The sequence below is a fragment of the Macrotis lagotis genome, chromosome 4 (assembly GCF_037893015.1).
Source record: "Macrotis lagotis isolate mMagLag1 chromosome 4, bilby.v1.9.chrom.fasta, whole genome shotgun sequence".
NCBI lineage: Eukaryota > Metazoa > Chordata > Mammalia > Peramelemorphia > Peramelidae > Macrotis > Macrotis lagotis.
This window is the reverse complement of record NC_133661.1, coordinates 238,042,391-238,063,196: the sequence shown is the minus strand read 5'-3', so window position 1 is coordinate 238,063,196 and position 20,806 is coordinate 238,042,391.

Here is a 20,806-nt window from a genome sequence, read left to right as displayed (position 1 = left end):
CATTTCAGCTGTACAATAATCCAAGATAATTTTAAGAGACTTGTGATGGAAAATACTTCTGTATAAGAGAAGGATCTATGAAGTTTAAATGAAAAACAAAGCTTATTATCTTCAATTTTTAAAACTTGTATAATGTTTTCTTTCTTCCTTTCTTCTGATTTTTCTCTTATAACAAATTCAGTTTTGATCTATTTTTAACATGGTTACAAATGTGGAGCCTATATCAGATTGTTTTCTTTTGAGGGGGAGGGGAGAAGGAAGAAAGGCAGGGAGAGAAATTGTGAAACTCAAAACCTTGTAAAGAAAACAGTGATTGGTAAAAATTACTATTGTATATAGTTGGAAAAACAAATAAAATATTTGTATAATTAACAAAAAAACAATGGTTCATGAAGAGTGGATAGATGATGTCATTCTCTAAATATACAAAGAAAAATATGATCCATGACTGGTCATAGAAAGAAGTTATCATAAATTGTTGCCTCTCTACTGAGAAACACTGAGGAAACTCCATATCAGTATAGAATGATTAAGACGGAGATATACAAAATAAAAACCTATGAGGAATTGGAGAGGGCAGGAACAACTGGATCAGGAGAAGTTACAATAGGGAAGAAATTAATGATACTAAGAGGCAGAAATAAGGAGAGAAAGTATTCCAGGAATGGAAGATAGTCTGTGCTAAGGCATAGAAAGACATGATAGCATTTAGGAAAAAAGAGAACAACAACCCACTGTGAGATATATACAGAACATAAAGAGGAATAATAGGAAATCATTTGAGAAAAATTAGGTTTGATTCTAATGAACTTTAAATTCCCAACAAGAGAATGTATTTTATTTTAGATGTGATTAAAAGCTACTGAAGTTTCTTGAGCAGAAAGAAGGTACTTTTGAATAGTATTTTAGATTTCTAGAGGGGCAAAAAGTTCTATTTGAAATTGTTCAGCAACATCCAAATCATTTTAGATAATTTGGTGATTTGTTAGATCTTCAATTTTCTCCCTTCCCTAGCCATAACTATTACTTCTAACTATTACTTCTTCCAATCAATTCCCTTTCATGATGATATTTATAAATATACTTAAATCCTTATTTCTTCCAAAAGTATTATGCACTTTACTTTATCCAACATTTAGGGAAATGTTGGCAAATGAGAAGTAGGGGAACACGAAAAGAAATAAAAACTAAAATTTGCTGTTTTAAAAAAATTAGAATGATTGACCTTTAATTTTTAATTATTTTCTATAATTTTTTGTAAAATATGAATAAGTTGTGATCAGGGCAAATTGATGACATAAGAAACCAATTGTCATATTGCCATATTTCACATCAAAGAACCCTTTCAACTTAAGGCTTTCATTATACAATAAAAGAAACCACTTTTATTATTTTATTTGTTCTAGAATATTCAAATTGCATTATATTTTATTATAAATAAAATAATGAATACAATTATTGAGTTTTTAGCATATAAATATGTTACATGTTAGGGATACAAATTGAAAAGAAGAATCAAGTAATTCATATTTAAGAGAGGGGGCCAACATATTGAGATTCTATGCTCGTGTCCATGTAAAGGCCCAATTTACCATAAGAGGCAATGGAAAAATAAATGTTAATCTCTTTTTTTTGGTCTCATCTTAATTAATCAAATAATATCTGTCTGTAATATTGAAAAAAATTGATTTAGTCAAAGTTTTTAGCATTGAGAGTCATTATGTCAGGGTCTTTAATAATTGTCATTATTTAAAACAATAACAGCAACAAATTCCTGGATTTTTTATTAACTTAATATTCAGTTTGAATCAATAATATGGTATAGCACCCCCCTAAATTTGAGGCTGTATTAAAAAAGGTTTAGTTTCTATTTATTAAAAAAAAGAATTCATCATGACCCCATATATTTAAAAATACACACATATATATAAATATATGTGAATACATGTTATATAATGCCCTATCTCACTCTTTCTATACATATATTTATAAATATCCACATATATTTATGTTTATAACTAGAGCATATATAGATATTATATATATATTTTTGAATATCACAGTTTATTAAGGATATTGATAAGCTGGAGACTTTCTAGAATAGCACAAACAGAATGGTGAAGGACCTTGATATTATTCCTTGTAATGATTGGTTTAAGAAATTGAAAAGTTTACTAGTGATATTAGAAAAATTTCAAGATATGAAGACTATCTCCAGTATAAAAAAGGTTGTCATAATTAAGAAGGTGCTGGATTGGCACTATTTCATTTAAGAGGGCAGAACTGGAAAAATAGTTAGAAGTTACATATGAGGAATGGAGCCATAAAGCTAAGGACAATTTCCTAATCAACAGATCAAAATCCGAAAGTAAAATAAGTTTGTGTTAGTGTTAGTAAATCCCACTTTTGGAGGTCTTCAAACAACTGAAGATGATCTACCACAAAGAATATAAATTTAATTTGAAACCTCATAAGATATCTTGGGGATTGAATTCTTTCATATGAACCAAACCTTAAACCCAAATCAAATCACTGGCTCTCATTCACTGACCCACAAGAGTCCTAGACCAAGACAGACTTAATCATTGTTTGGGCCTTTATCGGCACAGATCTAATATAAATGGAAATTGTTTCTGTTTTGTTCAGAAACCTTGAAGATCTTCCCCTCCGAAATGGATTTTTTTTATTATTTAAAAGAAAGATTTTTTTTGCCTCATTTCTTACCTAGCCTTAATTGCTTATATTTGACCTCTAGAAATATTACATTACATCTATATTTCAAAAAGAACCAAGGAAGGGAAAAGACCTATATGTACAAAATATTGATATAAGCTCTTTTACTATGTCAGTCACTAATCATTTATTAAGTTCCTATTGTGTGCCAGACATTGTGCCAAGTTCTGTAGATATTTTTTTAATAAAATAAAATGAAATTAAGAGCCCCTTCTCTCACAGGCAGTTAGGGATACAATGAATGAAATGTCAGATCTAGAATTAGGAATATTCATAAAATCTGGCCTCAGACCTTCCTGTGTCACCCTGGCAAGTCACTTAACTTTGCTTGCCTCATTTTTCCCATCTGTAAAATAATCCAGAGAAAAAAATGGCAAACCGATATGAAAAGGAACTCTAGGCAGAAAAAAAAAAAATATTGTAATTTCCCCACCCCTTTTTGTTAGGAGTTATATTGTTAAAATGAATTGCTATTAGCAAGGAACATACCTAGCAAACAGACACCCTGCTAAAATAATTAATTTTTTGTAAATGTTAAAGCTTCCCTATAGTGACTCTGTACTAGTCTGATCTTTAATCCTATCTAAACTAGTTTCTCCAAATTGCCTCACCAGTTATCCACATAAATCCCTTAAGGCTATCTTGTGTGAATAAAAGCCCTCCCAGTCAAGATGATGCAATCGATCAGCTAAGATGTAATAAATTCTTAACTGTAATAAAAAATTTAAGGTGGAACTATAATTTTAGCTTTTCTAGTTTTCATGATTAATCTACTCCTTAGTCCCTCACTGGCCCTCCCAATTCTTCCCAATACTCCACCTGATCCTCTTTGAAAAGGCTCAACTTTCCCTCTATATGGTGCTGATGTTAGCTGATGTTAGCTATTAAATTGCAGCTGTACTTCTCTTTATCTCCCTTCCCCCTTCCCAAACTTAACTTGATCCATGTGATCCCAACCAAGCTAGCTCTCTCATGACTGTTTTCTTTCCCCTTCCTTTTTACCAGTCTTAATTGTCTTTGATGTTCTCACCAGACCAGCTTTTAAATAATTGTTTGCTTAAACTTCCCATCTTTTCAAAAACTCACTTTTTTTATGTTGATAAAGAACTCTGTGAAATCACTTCTGAAATTCTTGCAATAACTATTGAACTTTGCAGTAACCTGCAAATTAAAATTTATACCTTTTCTTACTTACCTTGAGTTTTGTGATTTCTTCAGTTTGTAAATGTAATATCTAGAGGAGTGTCAAAGGTAGCTACTATTAGTCCTAAACTAATTTTTATTCATTTTTAAATGACTTGGAAGAAAGCATAGAAGGCAAATATTCAAATGTCAAGTTTTGAGAGTTGAATGACACTTTGAAAAACAAAATTATTCTGAAGCACTTAGAAAGACGGGTCAGATAAAATAAGATGAAATGCCATCACAGTGAATATAAAACCCAACATTTGCATGACAAAAAAAATAAAAGCAAAAACAAAGACTTCACAATTACAGTGTGCCAGGGTTATGGATATAGAAACATTATGTAAAGCATATCTTTCTTTTAAACTATTGTTAAATGAAAGTTCATAATCTGAAATGGTAAACAAAACCAGTTAATACCATTCTAGTTTTTTTTTTTTTAAGAGAAGGTAATGAACACAAGGGAAATAAGAGTTAATTCCATCCTTGCAAGAATACTTATAGAAAAATGTATGTAGATTTGAGGTCCATATTTTTAGAAGATTTTTGCAAGAAGTGTGCTTAGGAAAAAAGTGGCTAGGATGATCAGACTGAAGAACATGACAGAATGATCAGATAAGGAACTAGATGTATTTAGACTTGGAGAAGATAAAACTTGGAGATATCATGATTAATTAAAGATTATAGCTTTCACTTTAGGCCAAGAAGTTAAAAGTAAGAGCAAAGGAACAAAGATGTAAGGGGGCAGATTTAGGTTTAGAAATTAAATTTGATGAAAGATCCTCACAATTAAAGGGAAAAGGCTTACTCATCATCAGTGGTTTCCACCTCAGAGGAAATCTCCAGGCTGGGACTGGGTATGTTTTTGTCAATGATATTGCAAAGGGCATTCTAGGTAAGATATGGTGTGAATCAAATATTTTTTGAGGTCACATTCAGCTGTGGTAATCTGAGATCACATTCAACTCTGAGATTCTATAATAGAATATGTTAATATTTCAAAGTGTCCTGATTCAATTTATTTATCTTCAGAAAAGATTTAAAATAATATTATTCCCATTTTTATGAATCTGGAAACTGAGACTCAGAGAGACATTAAGAAGCCTCGTTATTTTACTTGTTTGACTTTCCTTCTGGAAGAGGATTGTGACATCAGGGAAGTGATAACCTTGACATACAAGTCACTTGGATTTGAGTGAGGGGGTGCTGTGTAAAGTCAGTAGTTTCACTATCTTCTCCAGTCACTTGGTTCAGGGACCAGTGATCAGATATGGTTCAGGATATTTGGAAATGGCCCTGGATGCAATAGGAGACCTTGTGTGAAGACCCATTCAGTGATTAAGGCAAGAAAGAAAGAAAGAAAACAACGAATGGCCTCTTTGCTTAAAACAATTCAATTTGAAAAGGCAAGTCCATTAGGGTTTCTAACTCAAAGAGAAATAATTGCTATTTACAGTCACTCTGAACTTATCAATATACAATGACCAAGTTAGACTTGACCTAGCACCTCTTACTGATAAATCAGTAAGAGCCAGAGTAAACCTGTAAATTAGAGAATTGTATAAGATATCTTGCAAATCAAAATTTGCATTCCTTTGTGTAGAGTACCCTTAGGTTAGTTTTTGTTACCCACTGTAAATAGAGAGAAAAGGAGAGAAAGGGAGAGAAGGGAAGAGAAAAATAGAGGGGGAAAAGATTAAAAGCAGAAAAAATTGAATTAATCAATGAAAGAACAACTATCTTGTGAAATGGAATCCAATAATAGGAATAAAGTTCTAGTCAATATTTTATTAGAATAGATAGAAAAACTAAATTGCCAAAAGCAAAATTGAAAAAGGAGAAATTATAGAAAATTAAGATAATAAAAGGAATTCTCAAAAAACCCTGTTTTGTCTAAATAAATGCTAAAAAATTAATAACAATATAAATTGGAATAATATCTAAATTGATATAAAGTGCTCACATCAATAAAACAATAATCTAAATAGTTCAAATTCATATCATGGAATAGAACAAGTCATAAATGAATTCCTAAGAGGTAGAAAATCCAACACTAAATAATTACAAGTGAATTATATCACAAAATCAAAGAATAATTAATTCAATATTATATAAATACTTTGTGGGAAAATAGAAAAAAATGGAGGGAACCTAATAAGTTTCTTCTATGATATTATATACTTTTTAAAATAACTCCACCACACAGGGGGTAAACAAAATGACTAATTCTTAATGATAATAAATAAAATATTAAATATTAGCAAAGAACTTAAAATAACATAATCAATTTTATGTAATCAAATTGCATTGGATTTTTTTAACCAGGAATACAAATGGAGATTAATAGAAGAAAGACTACAAATAAAAATTTGAAAATGCTTTGTTCATTTTGCCAAATACAGAAAATAAATATTTGACAAAATGCAACATCAATTTCTATTGAAACACAGGTACTCAAAAAATAACATGAATTGACAGTTCTTTATTATGGTAAATAATAGCTGCCTAACTCTAAGTTCTAGAATCACTTTTAATGGAGAATGCCTTTTCAATAGAATAAGTTATGTCCACTATAATTATTATTATTTTCTTACATAATTCCAGAAATGCAGACAAGAAAAAGAAATTGTTATTGCTTTTCTTAAAAAATATAGAGGCAGAAAAAGTTAAATGAAATTCATAGTCAGCAAATTTTTAGTATTTTATGTAAGCTCACATAAATCATCTTTTCAGTAAACTGTAAACAAAATTTAGTAGGAAAAGACACAAAGTAATTCCCATCAAAATAACTACAGCATATATAGAATATTTAGGAGTTTAGTTACCAAGATAAGAATAAACACTATATAAGTGTAGCTAAAACATTCTTTATATAAAGACAAACAAATAATATTTGGAGAAGTATGAAGGTTATACCAAAATAATAGACAGCTCTTGCTTTGCCTTCTTGCTAAAAGAAAATGTTAGAGAGTTGTTTTAGAGCCTCACTCTACAGGGTTAAAACATAGGACTCATTTCTTTGATTCAACATTTTACTTTTAGACAAAGCACATTAATCAAAGGACTATGCAATTTTGTTGGTTTAATTTAAGGGTAAATATCAAGACTAAATAAATGAGGACATATGGAATCTTCACATGGATGAACAACTTGGATTTAAAAGATCACACCAAAATTATTTAGTGAAGTGAAAATTCTTTGAAGAATTGTGGATAAGACTGGTGTTGTAGTTGCTGAAGCAAACAAAAAAGGAATAGAAAGAAACAGAGGAGATAAAATAAACAATTCTGATTAAATAAATTTGAAGATTCTTTTTTTAAATTTTTTTAGTTTTTTTTTGTAAGGCAAATGGGGTTAAGTGGCTTTCCCAAGACCACACAGCTAGGTAATTATTAAGTGTCTGAGCCCGGATTTGAACCCAGGTACTCCTGACTCCAGGTCTGGTGCTTTATCCACGATGCAAACTAACCACCCCTAAATTTGAAGATTCTGACAGTATATAGTACATTCAAGTAAATTTACTTTGTTTTAGAATATTTTATTTTACTTCAATTGTATTTAAATAAAAATCATTATGAATTTTTTTGCATTATAATCTGAAAAAAAGTGGCATCTGATGTTTCTGCTTTTTTGTATTTGCTTGTGAAATATTTAAGCCCTAATAATGTGTGGTAAAATTTTGTGTGGATACACTGTAGAGAAAACTAGGTGTATTCTTTTCTATTCTGATTCATTTTTTTTCCCAGAAATCTATCCTATCCACCATTTCCAAAATTCTATTTACCTTCTTTATTTCTTGTCATTTTTTGATTAACTATTCAGTTCTAAGTGAGGTCGCTCACTAATATAGCTTTATTAACTGTTTTTTCCTGTAAATCATTCAACTACTCCTTCAAAAATTTAAATGTTACACTATTTGGTCAATATATGTTTTGCATTGATATTAGTTCAATATACATGCCTTTTTTCATTTGATTTATTTTTGCTTTTCATTGTGAAATTATGATTGTTTCCCATTTTTTATTTTGTTTTTATTGCTTCAGGTTAAGCATAATATATTCTCTTCCAGTCCCTTAGCTTTACTGTACATATGCCTCTGTATTTCAAATGAGTTTCTTACAAACAATATATTGCAGCACTTTGTTTTTTAATATATTCTTCTATCAAATTCTGTTTTATGAACAAATTCATCCAAATTGTATTTATAATTATGATATCTAACTGTATTTGCTTTCATTCTATTTTTATCTTTCCATCTTATTTTCATTCTATCCTTCCTCACAAATGTTTTATGTCTTATTTCCTTCAATCTTCCCTCCATTCATTCCCAGCTATGTCTCTTATTCTTAATCCTTTTTTACAGCTCTATAGCATAAAATTTAATTCGTTATCTAACTGATTGTGAATGTTATTTATTCTGAACAAATTGACTCTTTGCTAGTCTCTTCTCTTTTTTCCCCTCCACTCTGAAAGCTCTTTACTGCTTCTTTTATGTGAAATAATTTTCCTCATCTTATTCTACATTCTCTCTTCTCCCTGTGAAATCTTTCTTAATCTTTTATTTTATTTTTCTGGGGTATGCCGTCAAAATCACCTTATAGTCATATCCTCTGTCTATGTATGCTCCTTCTAATTGCCTTTATAGCAATAAAATTCTTAAGACTTACAAATATTATCATGTCATGCAGGAATGGGACAATTTAACCTTAATGCATCTTTTTTTTTAACATTTTTTTCAGGGCAAATGGGGTTAAGTGGCTTTCCCAAAGCCACACAGCTTGGTAATTATTAAATGTCTGAGGCTGGATTTGAACCTAGGTACTCCTGACTCCAGGGCTGGTGCTCTATCCATTGTGCCACCTAGCTGCCCTAATGCATCTCTTAAGCTTGATCTTTCTTGTTTCTTTTTTTTAACCTTTTTAATGTTTCTCTTGAGAATTTGAAAGCTAGTTTTTTTTAATTCCTCTCTTTTCTTTTAATTAGGAATGCTTGAAAATTCTCTCATTAAATATCTATATTTCCCCCTTTACAACCTTGCTAGATAGGTCAAACATTGTTATTATCTTAACTTTTTTGCCTTCTGGAATATGGTAATCCAAACATTCTGATTCTTTATTGTGAAAGCTGCTAAATATTGTTAACACTGATTGTGGCTCCACAATATTTGGATTATTTCCATCTGGATGACTGTAATAATTTCTTTTAACCTGGGAGTCTGGAATTTGGTTATGCTGCTCCTAAGTGTGTGCACTTTGAGACCTCTTTCAGTTGTTGATTAGTAGATTTCTTTTTAATTTCTATTTTTTTTAAGTCTGGGCAATCAGAGTACTTTCCTTGATAATTTCTTGAAATGTGATGTGTAGGGTCTTTTTTATTTTTATTTTTTGAGTGTAGCTTTAAGGTAATCCAATAATTATTAAATTATCTCACCAAGATTTATTTTTTCAGGTAGGTTATTTTTTCCAATGAGAATATTCATATCCTCTATTCTTCCTTTGATTTTATTTCAAAGTATTTTTTATTTCATGGATTAATTACTTTCCACTTGCCCAATTCTAATTTTTAAGAAATTATTTTCTTTAATAATTTTCCATGCAGACAATTTTAAAGGAGTTATTTTCTCCAGTGATTATTTTTTGTTATGTCTTAATTTCTTTTATTCTTTTATGAAACTCTTGACACTTTTTTTATGATTCTCTTCAACTTCTTTTCTTCTATTTTTATAATTTATATTTTAAAGTTCTTTTTAGGGGGCGCCTAGATGGTGCAGTGGGTAGAACACCGGCCCTGGAGTCAGGAGTACCTGGGTTCAAATACGGTCTCAGACACTTAATACTTACCTAACTGTATGGCCTTGGGCAAGCCACTTAACCCCATTTGCCTTGCAAAAAACCTAAAAATATAAAGTTCTTTTTAAGCTTTTCCAGGAATTCCTTTTGGGACAGGAACTAAATTTGTTTAAGTTCCTCATATATTTTAGAAATGATTCCTTTGTCAAAAGCAATATTTGTAAAAATTGTGTCTCAATATGAAACATTCCTTTTAAGCTTCGTTACAGTAGTTTTGTTTGTACAAAAACTTGTTAGTTTAATGTAATCAAAATTATACATTTTTTCCATATGCAGTTTGCCTTATATAATATTCTCTACCTCTTCTTTGGTTATAAAAGTGGTCCTTTTTCCATAGATCTGACAGATAATCAAATTTTTTGCAAGGTTTTGAGTTTTATAGTTTTACTCTTAATTGGCTTATAATATTACCTTTTATGCCTAAATCCTGCACCCATTTCAACCTTATCTTGGTATAGGGTATGACACACTGTTCTATACCTAATTTCTGCCATACTGTCTTCCATTTTTCCCAGCAGTTTTTATCAAAGAGTGAGTTCTTTTCCTGGAAGCTGGAAACTTTGATTTTTTTAAACAGTTGAATACTATGTTATTTATTGCTATTTCTTTTGTGCCTAATCTATTCAACTGATCCACCACTTTATTTATTAGCCAGTGTCAAACAGTATTCTATCTCTTGCTGCTGTACCTTGTTAACAATATGTAGAAGTACGGAAGATTTATGATATTTTATATCCTGTAACTTTGCTAAAGTTACAGTTTCCAGTAGTTTTTTAGTTGATTTTCTAGAGTTCTCCAAGTATACCAGCATATCATCTGCAAAGAGTGAGCATTTTGTTTCTTCATTACTGATTCTGATTCCATCAATTTCTTTTTCTTTTCTTATTGTTAAAGCTAACATTTCTAATATTGAATAATAGTGGTAATGGTGGGCATCTTTGTTTCACCCCTGCTCTTAATTATAATGCTTCTAACTTATTCCCATTACATATAATGCTTGCTGATGGTTTCAGATATGTACTACTTATCATTTTAAGAAACATTCCATTTATTCTATGGTCACAATAATTTTTTTTTGGCACAATAGATTTTAGTAAGAATGGGTGCTGTATTTTGTCAAAAGCTTTTTCAGCATCTATTGAGATAATCATGATTTCTGTTAGGTTTGATATTGATATGCTCAATTATGCTGATAGTTTTCCTAATATTGAATCAACCCTGAATTCCTGGTATAAATCTTACTTTATCATGGATATACCTTTTTGCTTCTGGAAACACAATTAATGACTATTCATTAAATATTTTTGTAATTCTTGGGAGTCAAAATAAGATACTGTTTAATCAGAGCTAACTAGGGTAAGTGGAGGCTTTGTTTAATGGACAGAAAGTTTAATTATTAAAAGTGACTTTTTAAAATCCCTATGATTAGTGATTTCATTGAGAATCAGGTATCTTGATATGGAAATTCCCTTTCTCAATTCAAAAATGCTGGTGTGCAACTTAAAGTCAGAGAGAGAGGTTCTTGGGAGCACTAAAGTTTTAAATGAGTAACCCCTTAACATACAGCTTATACATGCCAGAGACAGGAATTGAAAAAATATTTTCATTTTCCTAGACGGTTTCTATAGCCATTATGGCATGTTTTCTTTCTATTCTGCAAGTAACTGACTAATATCCAGTGAAATTAGCAGTCTATAAACCAGTGAAAATAGAAGCATTATGGTCAAAGCAAATGCACTTATTAAACATAATGATAATAATTCAGGGATATACTGGTATAGGGTTAATAACCAGGTTTCCAAAAAAGAAAGACCAAGTTTGGGGTTTTACCTACATTATTACCATTTTCTCTGTTATTTTACCTCCATATATTCAACAAAAAATAATGCTCTGATTTGTAGCATTTGCTAATATCTGAAGTGAAAATGTTTATTCTGAAATTTCACAATTAGATTTCAAAAACTGATTGGAGCTTATCCAGCTCCATCATATACATGAAGAAATTCCTTCTATGATATCAAAAAAGTAGTGTAGCCTGTAAAGAGATATCATTGTACTAGGCTATCTACTTTAAGTTCTACTTTGGGAGAGTTTAGTGATGGAATTCACTTAGTAAAGACTCTCCAATAAACAAAGGACTAGATGCTACTATGAATATTAATACTATTCACAGGGCTTAACAGAGGAGATTAAGAAGTGCTTTTGTATTCATTCAATGGAACATAAGGCTAAAATATCAAGTTGAGTCACTAGTGTTTCACATGAATGAAATTATATTATTCAAACTTCTATTATTCTTATGTGTTAAAAACAAGTTCATTTGTGTGCTCCCGCAGGGCTAAACACAAATACTGCTGAAAAATGAGGTCTACATGTTTTATATCACTCAGTGATTTACATTGATTTATTCTTAATTTGCAAGTATCTAATTGATCAGTAAGTACTCTGTCAATTGAGTGCAACCAAGATTTTATTTCCATTTACATGCCATATATAAACAGTTTAATCATTTTAGAAAGTATCTTGAGGAAAAAATGAATGCAGATTTGAGATTAACCCCAGAGGTAATCATTTTACTTTTAAAAACTTACGATGGACATGAATTTCTGCATCATTGAAAGAATGAGTCTGGAGAGGGGAAGGACAAAAACGAAAATCTACAGATAAAGGAAAAACTTTGAAGAATCAAATTCCAAAGAAAAAATAAAAAGAAAATTATTAAAATGTGGAAGAAAAATGAGAGCTAAAGAGACTAATATTGGTGTGCAGAGAATCTATCAGTCAATGTAGCTTTAATGTGATATATCAAAAGGAAAAAAGAAACCAAAGTGTTTATTAGTGATTGTGTGTGTGTTTTTGTGTGTGTGTGTGTGTGTGTGTGTGTGTGTCTGTGTGTCTAAATGTATGTGTGTTGGGAAGAGAGAAGCATTGACTAGCCTAATAAGATTGTATCCTAATATCAGGAATTTTAACAATCAGAATGAAGGATTTTTGGTTTTATGTCATTTTTTTAAGTTCATTTTCTTATCTTGTAGGATCAAAAATCTATAGCTGGAAGGGACCTCAGAAGAGACAGAATTAATATTTTAGAGATGAAGAAAGTTAGACCTGGAATGACTTGCTTGTCACACAATTAAAAAGAACCATAATCAGGATTGAATCTGGGTCTTCTAATTGCAGATTCAGTGGTTTTATTAAATTTAGAGAAGGAAGAACAAAGAAGGGATGGGACTATTACTTAGAGTGGATAAAGTGATAACCAGTAACAGAGAAAAGGCAAGTTTTTTCAACATTGTATTCTATATTTTACTACCAGTGATAGTGAACTAAAATTATAAAAGCTAGAAAAAATTTCTTATAGATATAGACTACCCAATTATTATGAAATCAATAAATAGAATTCATTCAGAGAACATCTATTTAAGTCTTCTGGTTCAAATGAAATAATCTGATAGATATCATCACAGAATTACTCAAAGAGATGCTTGAAAGAGAGAGGTACCAGAAATTAAAGAGCATATGCTTCAGTTTTCACAAAAGGGAAGGGAAGGGAGTCTACAAACTATAGTTTACTGATATGGATATTCAAGTTTATCAAAATTCTAGAAAAGATTATTGAAGAGATTGTTAATGGCCATCTAGAAATGAAAATAGTGATAACCAGAACAGGTCTAACTAAAAAGGTAGATGAGGTGAATGATACAAATATATTTTGCCTTGATTTTAGTAAAGCATTTCATACTTATATTAAACTTTAAAAAAATTTTATTTAAGGCAATGGGGTTAAGTGACTTGCCCAAGGTCACACAGCTAAGTAATTATTAACTGTCTGAGGCCAGATTTGAACTCAGGTACTCCTGACTCCAGGGTTGGTGCTCTATTCACTATGCCACCTACCGGTTCCTAAGTTATGTTAATCTTTTGCGAAAAGATGGAAAGTTATGGGCCATATGATTTCTACAAATAAATGGATTAAGATTGATTTGAAAATATTGAACCAAAGAATAGGCATTCATTAATGAATCCATGCCAACTTGGAAGGAGATCTCATAATGGATTTCCATGGTGATTTTACATTGTTCTATGCCATTTAACATAAATAATTTCATTGAAGTTTTAAATCACATGATTGTCAGACATGAAGTTGGAAGGAATTAATACACTCAAGAACAAGAACCAAATTCAAAACAAGAACCTTAATATTCTAGAAAATGGAATACAATTATATATGTATATATGTATATATATATATATGTATATATATTTATATATATATACTTGATAGTGATAAATCTAAAATCTTACATTTGTGTTAAAACATCAACTGCACAAGTAGTACATTGCAGTGAGGCATGAGTAGAAAATAATTTGTATTAATGAAATCTGTGGATTTTAGTCTATCAAAAGTTCAACTAGGCAGCATAGTGGATAGAGCGCTGGACTTGGAGTCAGGAGGATAGGAGTTGAAATCCAACCTAGACAATTGATACGTGCTAGCTGTGTGACCTTGAGCAAGTCACTTACACTGACCACCTCTTATCCAGGGCATCTCCAGTCAGTCTAAATCATATTTGGCCACTAGACACAGATGGCTCTGGAGGCGAAAGTTAGCCTGGTAACTTAGCACAGCACTCCCTCACTCATATCCAATTCAAGTGCTTATCATGCCCTCACATCCCTGATGTCATGGTCTTCTTTGAGAACAAAGGACAAAAAGCATACTGTAGTAGTTTTTCTAGTATGGACTTGCAAGGAAAAGTCTCTACTTCTGATTATTTACTAATATTCAATATAATTATTGCTATTGTATCATATTCAAAAGATCCCATACAGACCATCTAATCCAACCATTCTGCTCAAAGTAGGAATTGGTTTATTATTTGTTATCTTCCACTCCTTAATTTACTTTTCAGAAAAATTCCTAAATAGAACTGATAACTTTCTGAATTTTTCATCATAGAAGAAATTGAGAAAGAATTCTCTCAAATGTTCAGTCTTAATGAGAAATCATTGGGGAGATTTGATAATAACCTATATCTTGCTAATATAATCTTATCTTTTCTCAACCAACTGCATATTTTATTCATGGTTAGTTAAATTTTCATTTTGGGTTTGTTAAGGTTTCAAAATTATCTTTTGAAACAGACTTCTGGGGAAAACTTGCATTAATAAAGAAGTGAAGTGATGAAAAAATAGTTCAGCATTCTTTGCTTGACTATCCCTCTCTTCCACCTTCCAACAGTTAGATAAAAATGATATTAAATTGCTTATTTTAGTAGTCCTTGGAAAATCAAGTATATGTAATTATACATATAATATGAATTAGAAACTTCATTTAGTAGATAATTGGCATAAATCTGGTATCTATTATCGTTTCGTAGTGTATTCTTTATCTTAATATGCTAATTATATAACTATATGATGCATTTGTTTAGCTCAAATGAAAATCTACTCTTATAGCCATGTGATACATACTTTTATGAGTAGGACTATAATTCTATTTGTTGGTAATTATTCTCCCTATAACTTCAATGCATCACTAGTCTGATATCTCACTGAGGTATGGAGGTTCTTAAATTTCTCTCCAGTATAAATTCTGGCAGGTCCTACCAAATTAGATTTTATATTAGTTGCCCAAGAACCAACCTAGATATGTTCAGAGAGTTTCATTACCAGTTTGTCCACTGGATGATAATTTTTTAATAGGTAGTGACAGAAACATAATAAAGAAGAAATAGAACATCAATGCAACATTTAAAAGATTTTCAAAGAAGATCTATATTTGAACACTAATTGTACTACTTCCTATCTGTGTGCACAAGGAAAGTCACTTAACTCACTAGATTACAGTTTTCCTTCTGGCAAAATAAAGGGAATGAGTGATGAACTTTGAGTTTCATTTCAGTTCTTGATCCTTTGGTCCTATCTATAAGCCTTCTGTAAGATCTGTGAGAGGGAATTGTACCTAACTTTATATTTGGGATTAGGTCCCTCTTTAAAAAGAAAATAAAGATCTTCAGTTCTTCTTTGTAGAATTTTGCAGATAAAATGCATCCCCAAAATTTTGCTGAACCCAAAATATTAAAGCTCTTTATAAACATCAGTCTGTTGATTTTCATAACTTTACTTTTTGTCATTATATCATCCTTTACCTACAGATACCTCTTCCCTCAAGTATACCATGTAGGAAAGTAGTCTTCCTTGAAGAATAACTTAAATGTGAATGAAAAGCAATTAAAATTTAGGGTACAATCAGAAGTTGGAGCTACATAGTAAAGAGAATTCTTTAAAAAGTGAACTGAAGGACAAAGTCTATTCAACAGTTCTCTTTACTTCCTAAAGGCCAAAAAACATGAATGTGAATTGATGAAATCTGCTTAGAGCAGGTGCTTCAAAGGCCTGCCATCTGTTTTCCATATGCAGCTGCAAAGGAGAAGGGGACAAAAACACATTGACTTATTCATGAAGTAAGGGCACACTTGCTTCACATCCACATGCTTAGCACTGATGGGACACACTGACAGACACATGGATGACTCAGTAAGTATCCCAGATATGGAAGATTCCATAAATTCATCTCTCAGGCATACTCACTAATCTACTTACTATGGCCATTGCTCAAAGGAAGGATCATACTAAAGCACTTAACAAGGAAAGCTGGGAACATAGTGATGAAAGAGAATGGGACATCAGTGGACCAATTGAAGAAAACAAATATGTTTCAGGTGGAAATTCCCAGAGGGAGCTTGTGATCCCCATTTAAATGTCACCTGGGAAATAAGTCTGGATAGAGGGTAAAAGCTATTATCTGTCCTGAGAGGGACCACAAATTGGTTTGAAATAGCTGAAGGCCAAGAATGTCAGATGGGACATGTATGGTCCTGGGGTACAAGATGGTTTGTGACACTTACATTAGGGGTTTGGGTGGGAATATTGTTTAATATAATAAATGAACAAATTTAGTATGCAAAATATCCAATAAGTTAATATCCTAGGAAAGTTCTTAAGTTAGAACAGGGATTTTTCTTAGAAGGAAGAAATAGTAGTTCAAGGGTCAGAGTCTAAATCCAGGTTTTTATTGCTTATTTGTTTGTTTTGTTTTTCTTTTTAATGCCATCAAGGACTACACTATGCTTCAGGACTTTAAAAGTATAATTACTTAGATAATTATGAACTATTTGGACTTTGATAAGTTGGAATGCTATTGGATAATATTCTATATTTATTGCTAGATATATAATTATTGGGTTCACAGAAGAATAAGGTAAAAACCCAGTTTTTTATGTCATTGGTAACATGCCATGGAATGAGATGGCTATAAAGATTAGGTTCAGTCTGTTGTCAGAAGTCAGGAAAGAAACCCTTATAAGGGACTTTCTTGAAGATGGATCAGAGACATGATTCATGATAATGAGATTCTAGTCACAGTGCACCTGGACCTCTCAGCATGACAAACCCTTTGATTCTTAAAGGAACTGAGATTCGACTTGGTAAGTATCTGGGCAAGAGGCCCTCTGATTCATAATACCAAACTAAAATCTAGGAGATTTAGTTTATCTTGACAAAATCCAAGAGTCCCTGCATTGACTTTCTATCAAGTTAAATGCTATCTTAATATCTTTTAGTATGCAACTGATTTTATTTATGAAGTTTCTAACCAATAAAAAAACATGCTCAATCTGTATGGAAATTAAAATGTCAAAAATAGCTATTAAAGATAGTGAAAATATATAGTAGCATTTGATCTTTACACTTAGTAGAATTTACTTATGGAGTTTATTAATTTCAAATCTCTATTAACATGTAAGGAGCAAGCAATTGCATAAATAAACCCCCTGATGTTTTTGTCATCAAAAGAGGGTTGAAATCAAGGAGATTTAAAAATACACATTCAAAAGAGGCACAGATATGAGCTAAGTCATAATGGAAAATATTTATGCACTTTAATAGGCAAAACTTGCTCATTTCTGACAATCTGCAAAGCAAAACAATGAAAGAAAAAAATTCACTTAGGAACATATTCTAAAAATTTTTAATGAAATAAATATTGTAAATCTTACCTGTTTTTTTTCAAATGGAATTGATTAGAATCATTTACATTACTATCTCATTTTCAAATTATTTAGCTAAGAACAACCTAATAAATATCACACTTTTCAAATTTCGATATAAGTTGTATTTTCACATACAACAGGTCAATTCAATCAATCTGATCAAACTAAGTAAATTCTATGCATTGATTTCTTGTTAAAGGTTGGTAAGAATATGAATTTGGACTGAATGACCTCTAAGGACTTGTCTAACTCAAAGATTAAATGATATTTATTAGATGGTAGATTAGATGTATTTATTTGAATATTATCCCAATGCAAAAAGAGAGTCTATATGTTGCTTAGATACAGTGAAACAAAGAACCCTGCAGCTCATACTATTCATAGACAATTGAAATGGATCATAAAATTTGCAGGTTGGGGCAACTAGGTGGCAGAGTGGATAGAGCACTGGCCATGGAGTCAGGAATACCCGAGTTCAAATGCAGTATCAAACACTAAATAATTAACTAGATGTGTGACCTTTGGCAAGCCAATTAACCACATTGCCTAACAAAAACGTAAAATAAAATAAAATAAAATAAAATTTGCAGGAACAAAGTTCCTCAGCATCTTAACTATTACTAACTAGTATCAAAGATATACAAACACATATAATGTGCATGCATACACATATATGTGTGGATACATGTTTATGCATATGAATACAATAAGCATATACTTATACACACAAACACAATTATATATGTATATATATATATATGTAGTTATACACATACCATTCCTATCATTTGACATTTTGTCACCATATAAAAAAGGATACTAGTTTACAAAATACTATATACCTTATCTTGAGAAGAAATATAACTCTTCAGGGGAAAAAAAAACCTTTAGGAGAACTCTAAAATCGATATCGGGGGAAAAAGGATATGTTTGAAGGCATACCTTTTAGTGAGTTAAGGTTAGGTATAGCACTGTGTTGTATATTAGCTCATTTATGTAAGATGAATTTAAATTTTTAAGCATATAACAGGAATTACAATTTAAATAACTTATAAGATTAAAGATATTAATTTAATTAAAAAATTTAGGATGACTTCCTTTGCATTTGCATCTTTGTTTCTTTTATTAGTTCTGCTTTGCAGAATGACAGATATGAACAAGTTTATCCTGTTGAAGTACAGGACGGTTTTCCATTATTATAGATCATATCTGTGCCTTGTTTGAATGAGTACTTTTTAAAATCTTCTTGATTTCCATGCCCCTTTGATTACAAAAATTATTATTATGTAACTATTATATTATGCTGAGTATATACTTCATACCTGACAAAAATTAGGAATTTTTTGTTCTTTTTTATTTTTATTTTTTTAGTTTCATATCATAAGTTAGAGATGGATCATTAATTTGAAGAAGCTTTGATAGAGATAATAAAAAATATGGTAAAGATATAGGAGATAGTAGGTTATAGAAGCTGGAGAAGAGATAGAGTTTGGAAAGACTTGGGGAACAGATGACAGAACAAAGCTGCCAACAAGTTCTAAAATGATAAGCAAACTCTTTGTGTATTTGGGAGCTTTACTTACTAGGAGGGAGGTATTTCTTTCCTGAAAACTGACTGGAGAAAACAAAATCCTCTTCTATTTGAGAAGTTGGTTCAGGAATGGTTGCAGGCAGCCATTGCTATCTCTACTTTGAAAGTGAGCAATTCATATCCAAAGCAAGTCTAAGGATCTTGGAAGTTTTCCAACGTAAGGTAACTGCTTGTCACTGAATACCTAAACATTATCTTAGCACCCGTAAAGGATGAATATGTATTTAAAAAAGATGGATTCTACTGCTTCAATGGCAAAGAGAAGTAAGGGAAACACTTTTACCAGTAGTATTGTGAGGTCAATGAGAGGAAAAGGTAGCATGGACTCAGTTTTATCAGTTAAGAAATATGCATTTCAGACTATCCCTTTAAAACAGTGGTTTCAATCAAAGAAACAGATAGTTGTAGGTTTTGTGTTGACTTAGAAAACCTAAAATTAACATTATCTATAATGTTCATCTCTATTTACTTTATTAAACATTTTCCCAATTACATTATGATTCATTCCTGTTGGACTTGGGCGTTCTTTGGGTCACAAGTTTAACACCTATGTCTTCTTGGATATCTGGGTTAATGGGCAATGCTTTATTAGTTTCTCTAAGAACATGGTTTGTTTTATTCAGGTACCTCACTGCTACGTTCCAGTAGATGTTGGTCTAATTTTTCCCATACTGATTTTGACTTCAATTAAGTAAATGTTGTGAGTATTCCCATTTTTTTTATTTCAAAAATGTATGATTAGTCATTATATATGGTCTTCTATTTATTAAATATTATGATTATTTTTAATTTTCCTCATTATATATTAAATAATCCAGAACTACAATTAAAAATACTATTTTAATTAATTTTACTTAAGTGGAAAGTATATTAGTGGATTGTCAGATATATGTCAGGGATCCATCTTTCCAATACTGAATGTTATCCCTAGGTCATTGAGAGAGATGGAGTAGTCACTTTTCTAGGAACTCCAAGCTGACCAGTTGGAATTCAGCACAAGTGTGAGGAGGGGGACATATTTCCATGTCTGTTTATATAAATTTATAGAGAAACATGCATAATCACTCACACAATGAGATGATATTTAGGTGTCTTTCAGAAAAGACTTATTTTTCTTTTTTTTCACTTTTGATAGTATTTTGCTTTAAATTTCCAATTACATGTAAAGAAAGTTTTCAACATTTATTTTTGTAAAATATTCTCCTGCCCTCCCTTCCTTTCCCCCTCCCCAAGACAGAAAGTCATCTGATATAGATTATACATTCAATAACATGTTAAATTTATTTCCATATTAGTCAAATGGTGAAAGAAAAATGAGAAAAAGAACAATAAGAAAGAGTGAAAATAATATGTCTTGTTCTGCATTCAGAATCTATAGTTCTTTTTTGGATGTT